General features: G+C 43.2%; 1 long non-coding RNA gene across 1 annotated transcript; it reads left to right on the plus strand.

Annotated features, from left to right (window-relative positions):
* On the plus strand, positions 6,245-6,762 carry LOC109824739. Its single transcript, XR_002242756.1, has 3 exons — positions 6,245-6,373; positions 6,452-6,661; positions 6,734-6,762. It is a non-coding gene; the product is annotated as an uncharacterized LOC109824739 (long non-coding RNA).

The raw sequence follows: 7,114 nt of genomic DNA on the forward strand, positions 1-7,114 counted from the left end.
GGTTAGGGTTAGGCGAGGGTTAGGGTTAGGGTTAGGGTTAGGGTTAGGGTTAGGTGAGGGTTAGGTGAGGGTGGGGGTTAGATGTTATGGTTAGGGTTAGTCGAGGTTTAGGGTTAGGGTTCGGTTAGGGTTAGGGTTAGGGTTAGGCGAGGGTTAGGGTTAGGGTTAGGGTTCGATTAGGGTTAGGGTTTGGGTTTGGGTTAGGATTAGGGTTAGAGGAGGGTTAGGTGAGGGTGGAGGTGATGTTGAGGGTGAGGGTTAGGGTTAGGGTTAGGTGATCGAGGGTGAGGTGAGTGTTAGGTGATCGAGGGTGGGGTGAGGGTGAGGGGTGATCGAGGGTGAGGGTTAGGGTTCGGTGAGGGTTAGGGTTAGGGTTAGGCGAGGGTTAGGGCTAGGGTTAGGGTTAGGGTTCGGTGAGGGTTAGGGTTAGGGTTAGGCGAGGGTTAGGGTTAGGGTTAGGGTTCGATTAGGGTTAGGGTTTGGGTTTGGGTTAGGATTAGGGTTAGAGGAGGGTTAGGTGAGGGTGGAGGTGATGTTGAGGGTGAGGGTTAGGGTTAGGGTTAGGTGATCGAGGGTGAGGTGAGTGTTAGGTGATCGAGGGTGGGGTGAGGGTGAGGGTTAGGGTTAGGGTTAGGCGAGGGTTAGGGTTAGGGTTAGGGTTCGATTAGGGTTAGGGTTTGGGTTTGGGTTAGGATTAGGGTTAGAGGAGGGTTAGGTGAGGGTGGAGGTGATGGTGAGGGTGAGGGTTAGGGTTAGGGTTATTTGATCGAGGGTGGGGTGAGTGTTAGAGTTATGTGATCGAGGGTGAGGTGAGGGTGAGGGGTGATGGGTGAGGGTGAGTTTGAGGGTTAAGGTTAGGGTTAGGGTTAGGGGAGGGTGAAGGTGAGTGTGAGGGTGAGGGTTAGGTGATGGTGAGGTTGAGGGTTAGGGTTAGGGTTAGGGTTAGGGTTAGGTGAGGGTGAGGGTGGGGGTGGGGGTGAGGGTGAGGATAAGGGGTTAGCGTAACTATTATACGAGGGGTGTAAGGAGTTCACAAGGCTTTCTTTTATGCTGAGGCTTATTCATATTCAAAGGATAATATCTTATCCGCATCTCCCGCCTATTTTTGTGCATGAGGAGATCTTGGCCTTTGATTGATAAATCAAAGGCCAAGATCTCATTAGGAGATATTAGGAACCCTCTCATTAGTAGAGGATCCGGATCCGATTAAGTACAGCGGGTAGGTGCTGCCGAAATTTTGACGAAATAAAAGTACACTTGAACACACGTAAATACATATACACGCTACGTTTACATACCTAATGGGATAGAAGCCTTCCTCTGACAGCCGATCACACACACTTGTCCTATAACTTAAAATGATATATGTAGGGATATGCTCACTTCCATTAATTTTTAAATTCTAGATGCGGACAATTCCTGACAAATCGTTCATGGGCATACCACGTGATCGAAGGCATCTAGACACTCGATACAAGGATGGGATAGAAGCTTTCTTAGCCTACTCTGACACCAACCCTCTACGGTCACTCAGCGGGTTGATTTTTTGTCCTTGTAAGAATTGTAGGAATGATAAAATGCTCACTAGGAGTGACGTAAGTTTCCATCTGTCAATCAATGGATTTGATAGCTCTTATGTATTTTGGAGTCATCACGGTGAAGGCGTCCCGGTGATGCAATTAGAGGAAGAGTTTACTGATGTCGACAATCCGACAATTGACACAACTGATATGTTGGAAGATATTCTTACCGTGCCGTCTTCGAGTGATGTTAACACTACTGATATGTTTCAAGATGTAGCCCGATTGATGAGACTTGTTGAAGAAAACGAGTCACCGTTATACGAGGGTTGCACCGAGTTCACAAGGCTTTCTTTTATGCTGAGGCTTCTTCATATCCAAACACTCAGTGGGATGGCTGTTACACATTTCGATATGTTATTAGACTTGCTCAGGAAAGTCATTCCAGGCGGCGAGAAGAGCATCCCCACAACTTATTATGAAGCTCACAAGATTGTTGATACCCTGGGTCTTGATTACAAAAAGATAGACGCCTGTCCTAATGACTGCATCTTGTACAATAAGGGTAATGAAGGTCTAGAGGAATGTCCGACGTGTCATGTATCACGCTGGAAAAAACATACGGGCACATCTGAAGGCATATCATCCAATAAACAGAGCAGAATCCCTGTGAAGGTTCTCCGATATTTTCCTATTATTCCTAGGCTGCAGAGGTTTTATATGTCTGCCGAGCTGGCTGAGAATATGCGATGGCATTCGACCGATCGTAAAGAGGACGGGAAATTGAGACATCCTGCTGATGGTGAGGCATGGAAGCACATCGATCGTATATACCCTGACTTTGGTAAGGAGTCTCGGAATATTAGGCTGGGGCTTGCTAGCGACGGATTTAATCCGTTTGGAGTAATGAGCTCTGCTTGGTCTACCTGGCCAGTGTTGCTGACACCGTACAACCTGCCGCCGTCGATGTGCATGAAGCAGCCATACATGATACTGTCACTCTTGATCCCTGGAAGATATTCTCCTGGAAATGACATTGATGTTTTCCTCCAACCATTAATTGACGACTTGAAGCTTCTCTGGGATGAAGGCGTCAGCACTTACGATGCTTATGGTAAGGAGGCTTTCCGTATGCGTGCAATGGTCATGTGGACAATTAATGACTTTCCAGCATATGCTAACTTGTCTGGATGGTCGACGAAGGGTCAGATTGCTTGTCCGGTTTGCATGTCAGATTATGAGGGAAAGTTCCTGAAATACAGCCGCAAGTTCTGTTATTGGCAACACAGAAGATGGTTACCTACAGGGCACAAGTTCAGAAAGTTAGTAGGAAAGTTCGACGGCAATCCAGAAAACAGACCGGCACCACCAAGGCTGACCGGGGAAGAAATATTTGAGCTTCTACATCCTCTACCTAAAAAAATATTTGGAAAGAAAAGATTCAACAAAGAAAATCCATTTGGGGTTAGGAGAAAAATATTGAAGCAAAATTGGAAGGGAAGGGGAAAGGGTAAGCAAACAAGGATGGGAAATAAACCTCGCACTGTCCAATCGCATGTGCGTGTCTCTAAGGGTACTGAACTTCCGCATGGATGGTCAAAATTCAGCATATTTTATCAATTGCCATATTGGAGAAGTTTAAAAATACGTCACAACTTGGATGTCATGCACATCGAGAAGAACATATGCGAGAATCTCTTGAACACTTTGTTGCAGGACGGGAAAAAATCAAAAGATGACTTAAGGGCACGTCGAGACCTAGCAGAATTGAACATCCGTCCCGAACTGCAAGCTATAGATAAGGGTGACGGAAAGTTTGTACTCCCAGCCTCCCGTGTCACACTGTCGAAGGATGAGATCCATAATATGTGTTTATTTCTAAAGTCCGTGAAGACACCGGATGGTTATGCTTCAAACATTTCAGCAAATGTGCATATTGAGGACAGGAAAATTTTGGGACTCAAGACACATGACCATCATATTCTATTGCATCAACTTCTCCCGGTTGCGTTGCGACATGCTGAGAAGGAACTCGCGATGGTGGTAATAGAATATTGCGGTTTCTTCAAGCAGTTGTGCTCCAAGGTGATTGATGTCAGGGAGTTTGAAGAATTAGAGGGACGTGTAGCCAATACACTGTGTAAAATGGAAATTCTATTTCCACCCTCGTTCTTTACGGTCATGGTGCATCTCACAATACATTTAGCATATGAAGCCCGCATCGCAGGACCAGTTCAATATCGCTGGATGTACCCTGTGGAGAGGTATTTATTATTATAATGCTCAATTAATATTTGTTAAATTACGTATATCAGTTTTATTTTGTCACAAATCATGAAACTATATGCTTGTAGGTATTTGGGTTTCATGAAACATTTGATGCATAATCGTGCACGTCCTGAAGGATCGATAGCAGAGAACTATATAAGTAATGAGAGTTTGAATTTCATCTCTCGTTACTTGCGGGGTGTGGAGACAAGGCTCAACCGTCCCCAACGAATAATTGACGGAACATTCTATAATGATCGTGGGGAGGACACTAGATTCCCCAGAATGGAGCTAGATCAAGCCCACACATATATCTTGAGCAATGATACTACATTTAACATATACGCGACGTAAGTATTTAACTGTTTGAATCAGATCATATCACATCACAATAACTATCTCTATTTAACTGTTGTAAATGATTTTATTCTAGGCTTCACATCCGATATGTCCAGACTATTCTTAAATGCAGAACAAAAAACAAAAGAGTTATGGACACACACTCTAGACAATTCCCTGCATGGCTGAAGGGTGAAGTAAGATTTATTTACATTTCTGATTCGTATATCAAATATGTGCCTGCCAACAGATATTTAAACTATTTGTTTCTTTTCTTAAAGGTTGACCGACGTATTACGAATGGGGTTAACCTGCCTGAGAAAATATGTTTATATGCCAGAGGTCCTTCTAACGTGGTAAAGCGTTATGGAGGCTACTGTATCAACGGCTTTAGGTTTAACACCATCGGTTTCGAAGAGAGACGACAAACGCAAAATAGCGGTGTGTTCTGCTCCTTCTCGCAACTGTCATACGCTAGTTCAAAAGATCTAAATCCGATACAAGGTGAAATCTATTGCTACGGTCAGGTAGAAGACATTGTGGAGATTTTCTATGGGATTAATAATGAAGTCAGACATGTGATGTTTAAGGTTCGTTGGAGTGAGCTGAAAAAGGCGAAGGATGACTACGGTTACACACTCGTTAATCTTAACAAGGAAATATATCAGACTGAAAAGTACATGTTAGCTGCTCACGCAAAACAGTGCTTTTATGTCAAAGATATAATGAAAAATGACGAATGGGTTGTCCTTAAGAATCCGCCTAGATCCTACATTCATGAAGCCGTGTCTGATGAAGATCATGAAGATGTTATCTTGGCCGACGAAACAGTTGCTGAGTTTTCCTTGACACAAAATAATCTGGTGGATGAAATTGCACTGGCACGCCCTGATGTACCTGCGGTTATATGTGAGCCAAGGCGTAAAATCAAAAAACGAGTCCACGGTAGAGTCGATAAAACTATAAGGACAGTCCTTTTGTCTGCACGCACACGGTCGCAGGCTAACCGCACACGGTCGCAGAGTAGAGCCTCAACATCATCATAAGGACATGTATCAGTTTGTGTTATGTAGTATAGTATTGCCTTTATATTATCTGTTTGACTGGTTATCATGTATCAGTTTTTGTCATGTATTATAGTATTGCCTTTATATTATCTGTTTGACTGGTTATCATGTATCAGTTTTTGTCATGTATTATAGTATTGCCTTTATATTATCTGTTTGACTGGTTATCATGTATCAGTTTTTGTCATGTATTATAGTATTGCCTTTATATTATCTGTTTGACTGGTTATCATGTATCAGTTTGTGTCATGTATTATAGTATTGCCTTTATATTATCTGTTTGACTGGTTATCATGTATCAGTTTTTGTCATGTATTATAGTTTTGTTGGGTACTCATTATGTTTTCAAAGTATAGATGACAAAAGGATTACGTAAGAGAGCGCTTGAGAGACTTATTGGTAGACATTCTGGAGGCGACGCACATGGCTCTACGTCAGGTATTTTTATTTATTTATTATATCTGTACATTTCTATAAACTATTAATACGAGCCTAACATTATTTTTTCACATTTCCTACGCAGGCCGCATCGCTGCTACACATGACGGGCCGCCACAGGACACAGGACGAGGAGATGCTCCACCTGATGCGGAGACACTCGTTGATCCTGCCCAGCATGCAGAGATGCCGCCGTCGCCTCCTCAGGCTGCAGATGTATTGGAGGAGCGCCGATATGAGCCATATAGCGCAGCTGTAGAAGCTGCGCCACTACCGCCGGATTCTATTCCGGATCAGCGAGCCCACGACCCGGCCAAGGTGAAGGAGGATTGGGATGCTTATCATGATTTGCGACTTATCGCACAGCAGAGGTATGAACAAGCAAGGCGTAGATGCCTCGAATTGAAAGGTGTGTATAGATTTTTATAGTTTATATGTTAATATTTTAATTTGTATTATCGATATTGATTGATTTATATTTCGCCTGAATTTCATTTTTTCGTAGGTACCGAGCGACCTACTAGGCGCGGCCGCAGTAGTACCAAGCCACAGAACCTCGTCCCAGATATTCGTCGGAGGGCCGTGATCCGATGGGAGAACGGCGTGCCTGTCGGGCCATTTGCTAACTCTTTCAACAATTTCCTCGCCGCTTTAGCCAGGAGACATGATTTCTTCAACATATATTTGACGTGGAAGTCGCAGCGGATTGATGCGCTGGTGGCTTGTTGGCGATATATATGTGTGAGTCATTTATTTTATAGTTTATATTATTTTGTTTAACACACTGATTTGTATCTCTTTTTTCATTGTATGCTGAAGCGATTTTTCTTTCTTGACGATTACGCTTATGCCTGGACTTACTGCTTCACGCAAATCAATCTATCGTTCAAGAGGTGGCGGTCAGAGCTGAAGAAAAAATATTTTACTCAAAGAACAGAAGATTGGGAGCGTTACTGGCATCTTGACGAGCGCGCCGATGGGGTTGATTTTTTTGCACTTTGCGATTATTGGGACACGGCCGAAGCTCAGGTATTATTGAAGTATATATCTTTGTTTATTGTTTGAAATTCTATATTATATCTGTTTAACATTCTTTTGCAGGAACAAGCTGAAATAGCAAGGAGGAACCGCAATGCGCCCCGCAGTTACGAGCATCACGGGGGCTCCAGGTCCTTCAGCCAGCATTATCATCAATTGGCGCTTGAGGTATATAATATATTAGCTCTTAGGTTATCAATTTGAGTATAATTTATGTGTTATGAGTTAATGATATATGTGAATAAAATAGGGAAGGGGAGAACCTTATCGCACAGCAGAGGTATGAACAAGCAAGGCGTAGATGCCTCGAATTGAAAGGTGTGTATAGATTTATGTGTTATGAGTTAATGATATATGTGAATAAAATAGGGAAGAGGAGAACTCGGGCATTTTGCAGATCGTATTCTGACTGGTTGGAGACCAAATTACGCCGATGAAGTGAAG

Source organism: Asparagus officinalis, chromosome 9 (genome assembly GCF_001876935.1).
Source record: "Asparagus officinalis chromosome 9, Aspof.V1, whole genome shotgun sequence".
Classification (NCBI taxonomy): Eukaryota; Viridiplantae; Streptophyta; class Magnoliopsida; order Asparagales; family Asparagaceae; genus Asparagus; species Asparagus officinalis.